A 13783-nucleotide genomic window follows, 5' to 3' on the forward strand; every position below is an offset into this window, starting at 1 on the left:
CACGAGAAAGGCCAGAGGCACACACAGGGCCACACCCGGCCGCCTTCCGCACACACTGGTGCTGGGTTTCAGCTGCCGGTTAGCCCACTGGCCACATCTCCTGAACACGAGTGACCCAGGACACGAGCTCGTGCGGGGAGGGAAAGCAGGCACGTGGACTTCACGTCAGGAAAGACAGAGGCCTCCTGAGCTCCACAAACCACCTCTGCACCCCAGACACATCCTGGAAGAGCCTCAAAGAGGAGGTTCTGACCTAAACAGGTTCATGAAAGTTAAAGAACGTCTCCGTTCTCATAGGTGTATGGAACTTCATTTTGTTTTCGTATTAGATTTAGCATAGCAACTTTTAAATGTGTTCAGATCAATACACTGACGTTTCCAACAGGCAGGCAGGAGCAGCGACGTGCCGAGCGTCCCAGCGTGGGGCAGCAGGCGAGAAGCTCCTGGGTGAGACGCTCTGCTCTCTAGTCCGGGCGCTGCCCCGCCAAGCGCAGCACGAAGCACACAGGGCGCTCGGCCGTGTCCGACCCCCGTGACCCCGTGGACCGCAGCCCGCCAGGCTCCTCTGCCCGTGGGATCCGCCAGGCAAGAGTACTGGAGTGGGCTACCATAGCCTCCGCCAAGGGATCTTCCCCACCCAGGGATCGAACCCATGTCTCCTGCATTGGCAGGCGGGCTCTTTACCACCAGCGCCACCTTGGAAGCCCAGTAAATGAAGAGAACTCTTCACGTGCTGAAGACTTGAGATGCCCCAGAAGACGAGGGGAGGGTGGGCTCAGGGGAAGAGCTCTGGGACTTGCGGGCTGCCTGTCTTTACGGGCAGTCTAGTGAGTTAGACTGTGGCCCCTGCCTTCACCCAGGGGAGAAGTTCAGTCTCTGATGTGACCCAACAGAAAGGACCAGGACTCAGGGACATCAGGCACGGGGGGAGGAGGGTGCCCACCCTCTAGCCTAACTCCACCCTGTCCGGGCAACAAGAGCCACTCTGGGGAAGCTAAGGGGCCCTGAGAAGAGGGAACCAAAGACTCCAACAGGGAAGGTCCTCCAGAGAAGAAGGCCTCGCGCAGCCACATCACCCAGAGAAAAGCCAGACACAGACCAACTCTGCCCACACACAGACGAGACGAACGGCTGTCACAGCCTTGTCCTAAAATACTCAAGGACAGACAGAAAGTGTAAGGTGTTCAGGGAAGATGCGAGAGGTGAAAGATCTAAGACAGACCCAGAGGAAACAGAGATAAAGCTGGTGGTGTGGGCTGAAGTGTTTCCCCCAAACTTGTGCTGAAGTCTCTCTCTCTCTATCTAACTGTGCACACTGTTGAACCCATGGTAGGCAAGGCGCGAGCTAAGAAGCTGGAAAACGATGCAAGGAGCCGTAGGAACTGCAGACACGTTTTTTCTCTCCCAGCTGAGGCAGCAGCCGTTAGCAGCAGCCATAAAATAACTCGAAGTGCTTTCCAGGTGGCGCTTGTATACGCTTACAGAATGGAAGTAGCCTGGGGCCAAGCGAGCACCTCGCGACGGGCACGCGCAGTGTGCAGTGCTGCACGTCCCCTCAGCGTCCATAGCGTCATCTCCAAAACGCGGGCACGCGGGAGAGGCCACGGGGCGAGAGCGCCTGACCGCCCCATCTTGGCTAATCTGCTCTTTCTCTACCGCGTCCTGACGCAGGGCCTCAGAGAGGGACTGTGTTTAAGAGTCGGGACTCTACAGACCGTCCTCTTTAAAGTGAGGGAGACGCGGTCCCTCGGCGGGCTCTGGTCCCACGGGACCAGCGTCCTCACGGGAAGAGGCACGAGGACACAGACATACCGAGCAGGGCCGCACGACAACAGGGGGAAGGTGGCGCCTGCGGGCCCGGGGGGAAGGCCGCCGGAGAGGCCGGTCCTGTGACACCCTGATCTTGGAGTTCTAGCCTCCAGAGCGTGTGAAAATGATGTCTGTTGTTTCAGCCTACTGTGCTTTGTTATGGCAGCCCCAGCAAATTAACACAGTGGATAACAGAAAAAAAAACACACCCTCCAAAAGTACAGTAAACTTTGACCCCAAATAAATGTCTGCAGAAGGAGAAAACTCTTACGCTTAAAAGAACAAGATGCCACCTTCAAAAGAGGCAAAAGAAACAAGATTTATATTGTCCTGTTAATGTAGGAACTGACTGTTGGTTTAACCAAAGTAGTAACAAGGCTGCAGATAGGCAGGTGTGTTTCTGGGAAAAGGAGGGAGTTTTAAACTTCATCCAGAAGGGACCATCAGGACACTGACAGATTAGCCACGGAGCCCAGAAACACGCAGGTGGCGCTGGCAGAGAGCTCAGCGAGTCTGGGGTGTGGGGGATAATGAGGTGACGGGCCTCTGCCCCTGGGTTCCTGGTGGGAGACGCAAAATCCAGGGAGTGTCTTCACTTCCACAAGCCCTAGTACCATTCGCGCTTGCTCCTCAGGGCTGCCCAGTAACAGGGCTGCCAAACCAGAGAGAGCAGCCCTGTGAGTGGAGGGCTGGGGTTCTGGGCCAGGCGCCTTCAGCTTGTCTCCTCTGGAAAAAATGAGGAAGCTGCAGCCTGGGCTCAGTCAGCCTGTGTGTCTCACCTAACACGACTAAAGCAGCGAGACAGCAGCAGCAAAGGGCGTCGGGCCGAGCACGCCACTGTCCGTCCCAAAGGGCGTCGGGCCGAGCACGCCACTGTCCGTCCCAAAGGGCGTCGGGCCGAGCACGCCACTGTCCGTCCCAAAGGGTGTCCAGCTGAGCACGCCACTGTCCGTCCCATAGACCAACCATGCAAGCCAGGGCTATCTCGGACTCCCCTCCCTCGCCGTCGCACCCCGCGAATCAGACCCCCCTGCAGAGCGCTAGGCCGACTGCTCCTCTCCCTAGAGGCCAAAGCCAGCCAGCTCCTGCCTGGCCACTCTGCCCCCACCAGCCCTCCCCTGCAACCCACCCTCAGCAAACACTGGCATCAATTCTCCAACTGGTCAGACCTCCAATTACAGGCCTAATCATCACCCCTGATTCAAAAACAGCCTCCAAGACGCCCACTGCTCAGTGGTCTCCAGTGCCCACAACACGCTCAGCACTTATTAAACCGGCGCAATCAGACCTGTCTACCCTGCCCGGCATCCTCACCCTCTCCGTCATCCATCTGACACTAGCTATACAAGCCCACTCACTTCTTATGAACTAACGAGTTCTTTTATGCCTCCTTGATTTCATTTACCTTATTTCAACTAAATGGAACGTCTTTCCAAGTTTGTTAAATCCTTACCGATGTTTCAAAGTCAAGCTAACACGTCACGGTCTTGCTGTAACATCTACCCACTACGCCAATTGTCTCGCTGTGCTCACTGTTGGCTGAACCCGGGGTAGGCAAGGTGTGTGGGGAGCTGGAATAAAACTCGAGAAGCTGTAGGAACTGCAGACACGTTTGTTCTCTCCTGACTGGTGCAGCAGCCATAACGTAGCCACAAGGGATTTTCAGGTGGCGCTTATATGCTTACAGAAAAAAAGAAGCCCGTGGTCCAGCGTCCATGCACAGCACTATGAGTGATCTCAGCTGCCGCGTCACCATACATTTACGGAACGAGGGGTGAGAGCGAGGGCTGTGGGGCGACAGAGCCTGACCACTGCCCTCTTGGCTGACTGGCTCTCTCCCTCAGGTCACTTTCTCTAAGAAGTCTCCTGGATCCCTCCTTCCACAGCACTTCATCCTGCTGTGAAACAGAACTGAAATTAAAATACCTCTGGACTCAAAAAAAAAAAAAAAAAAAGCAAGCATGTGTGTGCATATACACACACACAGAGACAACAAAAACACAATTCAGTTTACTCCCAAATTTCTAAATCCATTTTGAAGGCATTTACAGAGGATCATAATCTTACTTTTGACATCCTCGAAGTTTGTCCAAGTAAAACAAAGTGGTATCTGGTAATAACAGGTAATTATCTGGGCCACAATGGACAGTCATGAGTCACAAGCACAAAATCTACTTTCTTATTTATGACTGAAAAAGTACAGCTCTACTCCAGACACACACATCAAAGGCAGCTGAAACTCCAGTGCTCACTACATCGTTCATATGCGAAAGTTAGATGGCATTCACTTACCATGAAGCGTCATCCACGTATCTTCAAGCGTGGACAAACCATCACCTCAGGAAGATCAGTAAGCCATTTAAATTACAAATATGAGAGTATCCGCTGTCTATATTCCAACACCCTCAATGCACAGGACAGTACCCACCCACAAGGTAGGCACTCCGTAATTATCTATGGAATGAATCCTGGAAGATGTCTCTTTTCAACCCACCTCCAATTAGAAACATCTTGCGTTACAGATAATGTTTTAATATTTAAAATCAGAAATACATGAAATATATTACTATCATTCTCAAGAAAGACTCTAAGCCTCAAGAAAACAGAACTTAGTTTATGAACATTTTCAGTTTCATAACTCACGCTAAATTAACCAGGATACTTTTAAAGGGAAACTTTCATCTATAGTTGTCATTAAGTGCCTACGGATTTTCCTCACAAGGATTTTACAAACACGATAAAGCAATAGTCTGAAATTCTGTCATAAGATCTTTCTTATATAAATACACTGAACAGAGGTTAACAAAAGTCTGACTTTGCTGTCATAAGCCTCATTTTTTAATTAAGACAATATCCAGCCTTTACACTATCCAGCCATATAAGAGTGAAAGGGGTAAGAAGAAGTGACCCTATCTAAACCTACACACCACAAGCTAACTTCACCTTCTGAAAGCAGAACGACAGAGGCAGGAGGTAGAGGAGCTGTTATTACTCATGTAAGGAAAACTAATACGGGGACAGAAGAAGCCATTTTTAGGGCAATATCCCTACCCAAGCACACTAATAATAAAGGATTCAGTGATACAAATAGACAAATGATAAAGGCCAACAGCACTGGAGCAGAACTTCACACACACACAGGCGTGGGCAGGGGAGCCACAAGTCACTACACACTGGCTCTTGGCCTCAGCTCCACACTTGGTACCGATCAGGGCTACAGGTTTGCTAAAAAGGAATCATACGAAAATCTGCTGTGTTGCTAACCAGAATGTAGTTTCTAAACATCTTTAGTTTCACAGCTCATGCCAAATTAGCAAGAGTGTTTTTAAAGGACAGCTTTCATCTACAGTGGTCTTTAAGTGCCTAGAAAGAAAATAACCCCATTTAAAATCACACCAAAAAGAATAAAATACTTAGGAAAAAACTTAACCGAGGAGGTGAAAGGCCAATACTCCAAAAACTAGAAAGCATTCAGGAAGGAAATTGAAGATGCTACAAAGAAATGGAAAGGTATCCCACATTCAGACTGATTGAAATAATTTTATCAAAATGTCTGCACTACCCACAGCAAAATACAGATTTAAAGCCATTCCTATCAAATTCCTATCCATGACATTTTTCACAGAACTAGAACAAACAATCCTAAAATGTGTATGGAACCACAAAAGACTTCATATAGCCGAAGCACTCTTGAGAAAGCACAGAGATGGAGGAAGCACACTCCAACTTGAGACTGTACTACAAAGTGATGATGCTGGCATGAAAACAGAGACACACATCCACAGAACAGAGTGCCCAGAAACACAGTCACTCACGGCACAGGAGGCCAGACTGCACGAGGAGGGAAACTGCTACTTCAGTGAATGGCACTGAGAGAGCTGGGCATGCAAACAGACGAAACTACGCTTCTCACACCATGAACAGAAATTCAGAATGGATCAAAGACCTATATGCAAGAAAACACAAGAACTGCACTCTCTCACACTGATTTTAGCAGTGTCTTCTCAGCAAGGGAAACGAAAGCAAAAACAAACACACAGAGCTACACAAACCAAAAACCTCTGGCACAGCAAAGGAAACCATCATCGAAACAAAAATGTAACCTATTGAACATAAGATGTTTGCGAATAATATGTCTAATATGGGTTAATATACAAAATATATTCACACAACTCAGTATCAAACAAACAACCTGAATAAAGACTGGGGAGAGGAATCAAATAGGCACTTTCCCAAAGAAGACAGGCAGATGTAAAGAGGCACGTGCAAAGGTGCTCAACATCACCAATCAAAGTGCCAATCAAAGCCACAACAAGATGTCACCTCACATCTGTCAAAATGGTTAGACTCGACCAGGATGTGAAGAACCCTCATGTGCCGGGCTGGTGGGGGTGTAAGCTGCTGCTGCCACTGCGGAAAACAGTACAGAGGTTCATCAAAAAAAAACTAACAATAACTATCATACGATTCAGAGAGTCCACCCTGGGTCTGTATCTGAAGTAAACAAAACCAATAATTCAGAAAGATTCAAGCACGCTGCCCAAGTTTATGGCAGCTTTATTTACAACAGCCAAGATATGGAAACAGTCCAAGTGTCCATCAACAGAAGAACAGATATACAGATGCGGGGTGTGTGGGTGTGTGTAGATATACACACAGGTACACACACATTCACACACACTGGAACACTACTCAGCTATTACGCAGAATAAAGTCTGCCATTTGCAACGACATGGACGGACCCACAGGGTATCATGCTTAGTGGAAAAAGTCAGACAAAGACAAACACCGTCTCTTTTCACTTGAATGTGTGTGCTAAGGTACTTTAGTTGTGTCCGACTCTTTACGACCCCATGAACTGTAGTCCACCAGGCTCCTGTGTCCATGGGATTCTCCAGGCAAGAATACTGGAGTGGGCTGCCATGCCCTTTTCAAGGGTATCTTCCCCATCCAGGAATCGAACCCACATCTCTTCTGTCTGCTGTACTGGCACACAAGCTCTTTACCAGTCTTGCCACTTGGGAAGCCCTGACTTATAAATAGGATTTAACAAAGAAAGCAAACGAATGGAAACCACAAAACAGAAACAGACTCACAGATACGGACACCAAACTAGTGGTTACCAGCGGTGAGGGGGGCGTGGGATGAGTCTTATCGGGGATGGGAGGAAGAGGTACGAACCACTACATACAAATCAAAGGGTGCAATGTACAGGCAGGAGCTACAGAACCATTTTCTAATAACGTCACCTGGAGCACGACCGATAAATACCGAACCACCGTGCTGCACGCCTGACGCTAACACAGTCAGTTCAGCTCAGCCGTGTCCGACTCTCGGCGACCCCAGGGCCTGCAGCGCGCCAGGCCTCCGTGTCCTTCACCAACTCCTGGAGCTCACTCAAACTCACGTCCACGGAGTCAGTGATGCCATCCAGCCATCTCATCCTCTGTCATCCCCTCTCCTCCCACCTTCAATCTTGCCCAGCATCAGGGTCTTTTCAAATGAATCAGTTCTTCACATCAGGTGGCCGAAGTATTAGTTTCAGCTTCAGCATCAGTCCTTCCAATGAATATTCAAGACTGATTTCCTTTAGGATGGACTGATTTGATCTCCTTGCTGTCCAAGGGACTCTGAAGAGTCTTCTCCAACACCACAGTTCAAAAGCATCAATTCTTTGGTACTCAGCCTTCTTTATAGTCCAACTCACATCCATACATGACCACAGGAAAAACCATAGCTTTGACTAGACGGACCTTTGTTGGCAAAGTAATGTCTCTGCCTTTTAATAAGCTGTCTAGGTTGGTCATAACTTTTCTTCCAAGGAGCAAGCGTCTTTTAATTTCATGGCTACAGTCACCATCTGCAATGATTTTGGAGCCCCTCAAAATAAAGTTTCTCATTGTTTCCACATTGATTTGCCATGAAGTGATGGGACCGGATGCCATGATCTTTGTTTTCTGAATGTTGAGCTTTAAGGCACCTTTTTCACTCTCCTCTTTCACTTTCATCAAGAGGCTCTTTAGTTCTTCTTCGCTTTCTGCCATAGGGGTGGTCTCATCTGCATATCTGAGGTTATTGATATTTCTCCTGGCAATCTTGATTCCAGCTTGTGCTTCACCTAGCCCAGAGTTTTTCATGATGTACTCTGCATGTAAGTTAAATAAGCAGAGTGATAATGTACAGCCATGACGTACTCCTTTCCCTATTTGGAACCGGTCTGTTGTTCCACGTCCAGTTCTAACTGTTGCTTCGTGACCTGCATTCCGGTTTCTCAAGAGGCAGCTAATACAATAGTATAAGTCAATTATTTGTTGCTGTTTAGTTGCTGACTCATGTCTGACTCTTTTGTGACCCCATGGACTGGAGCCTGCCAGGCGCCTCTATTCTTGCCTGGGATTTCCCAGGAAAGAATACTAGAGTGGTCTGCCATTTCCTTCTCCAGAGGATCTTCCCAACCTGTGTCTCCTGCATCGGCAGGCAGGTTCTTTACCACTGAGCCACCAGGGTAGCCCAAGTCGATTATATTCAACCTAAAATTTTTGAAAATTTTAAACAGCAATAATTCTGACATGTCTCCAGACTCATGTTAATTTACCAAGAAGTTTTCAACTACCTGAACCTGAATGGGAATAAACAGGACTAAGAGGACCCTTATGGGGATTAGACAGACAATTCTCTCATTTCTTTTTATGTTGGTATGGTGTTGATATGTTTACACTGAAAAAAACATACACTTAAGTTTTTTTTTTTCAGTAATGGAATTAAAAAGTCAGTGTATCTTATGAATTGCTGGTCTCGTTTTTAGCAAATTATATTTAGTGGAACAATAAAAACTACACTGAAACATTTCTGGATATAAGGAAGCACTATAATACTACATTCTGTCAGTGATTTATTCTGTAGATAAAATGAAAGTTAGAACCTAAGTGTTTTCTTGCTTCTCAGCACTGTTTCTCTAAAATAAAAAACTGGAAGAAGCTGAAATAAATTCTAAACTTGATGCCTTTTTTTTTTTTTTTTTTTTAATGTGAGGTACTGGTTTACCACACAGTTATCATTTTGTGGCAAATAAATTCCTTCCTCCCTATAAGAACAAAGGACGTCACACTAGGACAATAAGGGTATCTTCAAAAAGGTTTCAGACAGTCATTTAAATTTTATCTTTTTAGGTAATAGATCACATGGTAATCTAGATATATTTTAATAAACCAAAAATATTCCAAGCTATAGGTCTCTGAATGAAGCTTTGATAGAACAACCTCAAAAACTGAACATCTATTAACCGTGTGGAGATCTGGGCTCTGGTACTGACAGCTGAGAGCCCTTGGTTACTTCCATGTGCTATCAAACAGTTTTCTCGTCTGTATATAAGGCGGTTGGATGAGATTACTCTTAAGCTCACTTTTTAGCTCTTGATTCTATGAAAGTCTTACTAATTAGGACAAAGGTTTTAAATTCAGTTACTAATGTAAGACTATAGAAACTGTCCTTCCTAGCTTTTAGCAATTAAGCTATAAAAGCATGTTGTTATTCATTTAAAAATTCTTGTACTTATTATAAAAATTTCGATCTATCAGAAGAATCTGAATTTTTAAGATCTTATATTTCAATGTTAGGGTATTTGATAGCCTAATTATCCCTTTCATTTCTGAAAGTTATATTGCAAAGACTCCAAAGTTATCTTTGCAATATAACTTTATGTCTAGGCTGCAAAGCTTTTACAGATACTTCTAGAAATAAATTATTAGAAGTAAGCCACTGTAATGGGCTTCCCTGGTGACTCAGACAGTAAAGAACCCACCTGCTACTGCAGCAGTCATGAGAGGCGTGAGGCGCAGGCACAGTCCCTGGGTTGGGGAGATTCCCTGGAGAATGGCGTAACAATTCACTCCAGTGTCCTTGCCAGGAGAATTCCAGGGACAGAGGAGCCTGCAGGCCACAGTCCATGGGGTCGCAAAAGAGGAGGACACAACTTAGCAACTGAAAAACAGCAACAAAGCATAGCCACAGTCGCACAGGCTAAAGTATACCGCTACTCAAAAACAAACCACAGGTTTTTTCATTTCCCCAGTTTCATTACAGAAGAAACAGAGAACGAGATGAACAGACAGAGGGAAGGAAGGAGGGGGGATGTATCATTTATGTAAAAAGAGAGAATTTAACTATAGCGTAGAAATTCTCATTTAATTAATAAACCAAAGGAAAATGTGGAAAAGATACAAGAAACAAGCATGGTATGTCATTTCTGTGTGATGGCACCAAAAAAAAAAAAAAAATACAGATCGTATAATTTTCTGTGTTAAAGATCTGTTTTGTATTTTTTATCTTTCATTTAAAGTCTATAAAAATGCCCACAAGGTCAAGGAATTTTAAAGCGTTAAAAGTAGTTTTTAAAACAATCTTCACAAACAGCTTTGAAAATATTCACCAAGCACTTGAGTTTAACTTAGGAATCAGAAAGTAAACAGCTTCACAAAGCTTAAACTTTAACTCTGAAATGGTTATGCATTATTAATTTTAAAATTACTACTTTTAAAAACAAGTTTAATTGTCCTACACTATAACCTGCAGAGAATCAGAATCCATTCAAAACCGAAGCAGCCTGCAGCAGCCAGACTTCACGGGACTGGCCTAGGTCTTGTGTTCCTGTGTTCTTTTCAAAACACCAGGAATGCAATTCAGAAATCAGCAAATAAAACAAATCAACAAAGTATTTTATCACCAAATCTAGTAGGAAATTATTCATTACTGATGGAAATAGAGTTGTGGGAATTTACTGAGTATGCAAAAATAAAGGCTGCCAAGTTAGTGCTTACTGCCTAAGTTATTAACAAACAAACATTCAAAGAACATGAACCTCCCCTCTTCACAAGATTTTAACTCACTGTACTAGCCTTTTATGATCTCTTTTTCCTCTTCTTAAACTAATAAAGCAATAAAAATTATTTTCTAAATACAATACTGGAATACCATGGGGAAAACAAGGGAATTTGGTTTACATAAATTACCCATAAAACATCTTGGTACACATCAACTTCACTGTTTCTTTGAATCCCTGTGTGAATAAGCGGTGCTGGGCCCCAGCTCTGCCCACCACGAGCCAACACCAGCTTTGGGGTGCCCTGGAGCCTGCACCCAGCCCTGTCAGCCACAGGCCCCACCCACCAGTGGGCTGGCATCAGCTCAAGGACCCCCAGGACCCTGCAGAAGATACTCAGGAACCTGCTCTACCCACCAGTGAGCCCACTGGGCCCGGCCTCCACCCATGTCTATAAATAAAAATCTACACTAGTTTCAGGCTCCTCAGTATCCCACTGTATGGATACATCATCAAAGTGGCATTTAGATGGCTTCTGACTTTTTGTTATTGGACCATAACAATGAACCCTTGACCACAAAAGATTTTTGCACATTTACCCAGCTATTAATATTTCCTTTCAAAACATTCAAAGAGGGATTGCTGCCAAAGGGTGTGACATGAATACCAAACCGCCCTGCACACTATCGGTACACCCTCCCACCAGCAATGGCGGGTGTCAGCAACCCGTCTAATCTGCAGCTATCTGACAGGCAAAACACAATCGATAGTTTCAACTTCCACTGTGTGTGATCCCATTTTCATCACCTTTGCACCTTTTTATTAGGTTTAATTCCCTTAATTATAAAACCTCTAATGAGAATGTTCACTCTCTGTCTACACTGTCCAATCTTCCCAGTTATTACTGTTTTTTCACATTGCTTATGCTGCTCTTGAGGGCTTCCCAGGTGGTGCAGTGATAAAGAATCCACCTGCCAAGCAGGAGACGCAGGTTCGACCAATCCCTAGGTCAGGAAGATCCCCTGGAGAAGGGAATGGCAACGCACACCAGTATTCTTGCCTGGGAAATCCCATGGATAGGGGAGGTACAAACAGTCCATGAGGTCGAGAGAGAGTCAGGTACGACTTGGCAACTAAACAGCAACAGTGCTCTTGGCCCCAGAAATCCTCAGACTTTTAACAGCAAGCCCACAGTCACGCGTTCAAAGTCAAGTCCTGGTATTTTCATGCTGTTTCACCTTTAAGATTATCTAACTCATTTGGGACCCATTCTGGAGTACTGAGACTAGCTGGCTGCCACAATGCCTTCTCACCAAATGACCCAGTTTCCTCCACTGATCTGAAATGCCGCTTTTACCACTGACAAAAGTTCTCATTTCGAGTCTCCTTCTGGACCGTCTTTCACCCTACTGATCTAATTTGCACCGATGACATAACTCTACATTATAATCAATTGTCTGATGGTATGATTACCCTTTAACAGGTCATCTTAGCCACAACACACAGACAGTGGTCCAGATGAGCTCTAAACTAACCCTACTAGGGTTCAGATGGGAGTATCCCCACCTGAAACACTTATTATTTTTTCGTCTGTGTCTACTGACTCAAGTTCCAGTAGAGAAGGGGTTTTGTCTGCCCCATTTACTGCTCTACATCCAGAATGCAGAACAGAGGGTCATACAATGCATGCTTAACACATACTTGTTAAATGAACAAATGCATCAATTACACAGAACTTCTGGGTAATTTCAGAACAGTTAAAATATCTACAATGTTGAATCTTCCCACATACTCATTTTTTTTAATGACTATCAAGAAACTATTCAGCTCTGTTCACAGGAGAAGTTCATGTAATTAATCTGAAACCAACTTATTGAGTCTCTCTCAATTGAAATCATTTCCCAAAAGATCTTTTATGTTTTCTCTGCAGGAAATCTTATCGCCTTCAAATACTGCAACAACTCTGGCTCCTAATCATCAACACTTCCATCATCTGTTTCAATTGCTTCACTGCGTTTGCTGCAACGTCCCAAACGGTGCCGACCACGGCATTCACAAGCAGACCGACCACAGCAGGCAGGCCTCAAGAGCCTCGCTCCTCCACCTGTCTTACCTTGTCGCCCCACGAGAAGCCTTTCTACTTAGGTCTTTTTCCTAATCACCCCAAAGAAATTTTAACATCACAAATATACTGTAAAACCTGCATTACGTACTGTATCTATGTCTATCTGCACATTATACACAAAGATTTAAGAATTTTTGGTCCCTTCAAGAGCTAATTCTCCGTTACTGCGCCTGTTAGGAATACACGCTCTAGCATTTTACCACTAAGATGTCTGCTACTACTATTATGTGGTTATACTGCAGAAAATCTATTCTCATTTACTGAAAGTTAATTTTTTCAATTAGAAATGGATTTTATCAAATATTTTTCCAGCATCATGATCATCTTTTACTCATTAATACAGGGAACTGAAATAACCTCCCTATTAATGGACCATCTATGTTCTGAGAGCAGGCACACTTGGCTCAGTTTTGCTGGTCCTTCAGGCATTCCTGGATTTGATCTGCTAATTTAGGGGCTCTGCATCTTCAGTCTCATTTACCATTACTCAGCAACTCCCTTCTCTTTTATTCCACTGCCTGTCTGCGGTAGTATCAGGAAGCATGCAGCAGTTTACAAGTGTCACTGAGAACTCACTCTGTCCAGAGTGCTATGCTGCCTTACAGAAAGAATCTGAAGTTTTTCACATCTGTCGTCTTATACACAGCATAGGAATTTTCTGTTCCTTGTAGGTTTCTGTTACTGGCCTATAAAACCATCTCATTCTAGTACCACACTGGGCATAATTATTGGGTGTGATTTGGGTATTATTTGGGTATGATTATTTCCTTCATGATCATGAAGGTGAAAGTCGTTCATTTGTGTCCGACTCTTTGCAACCCCATGGACTACACAGTCCACGGAATTCTCCAGGCCAGAATCCTGGAGTGGGGAGCCGTTCCCTTCTCCAGGGATCTTCCCAACCCAGGGATCGAACCCAAGTCTCCCGCATTGCCACCGGATTCTTCACCAGCTGAGCCACCGGGGAAGACCTAACCCTAACCATGATTCTGGGTCTGTAGTTTATAAATCTCAATGATTCTGGGTCTGCA

General features: G+C 45.0%; 1 protein-coding gene across 3 annotated transcripts in view; it reads right to left on the reverse strand.

The window, feature by feature from the left end:
* EXOC2 (exocyst complex component 2) overlaps positions 1-13783 on the reverse strand; it is a 120209-nt gene that overhangs the window by 96793 nt on the left and 9633 nt on the right. The gene's annotated exons all lie outside the window — the stretch shown is intronic.

This window comes from Oryx dammah, unplaced genomic scaffold, assembly GCF_014754425.2.
Source record: "Oryx dammah isolate SB20612 unplaced genomic scaffold, SCBI_Odam_1.1 HiC_scaffold_11, whole genome shotgun sequence".
Classification (NCBI taxonomy): domain Eukaryota; kingdom Metazoa; phylum Chordata; class Mammalia; order Artiodactyla; family Bovidae; genus Oryx; species Oryx dammah.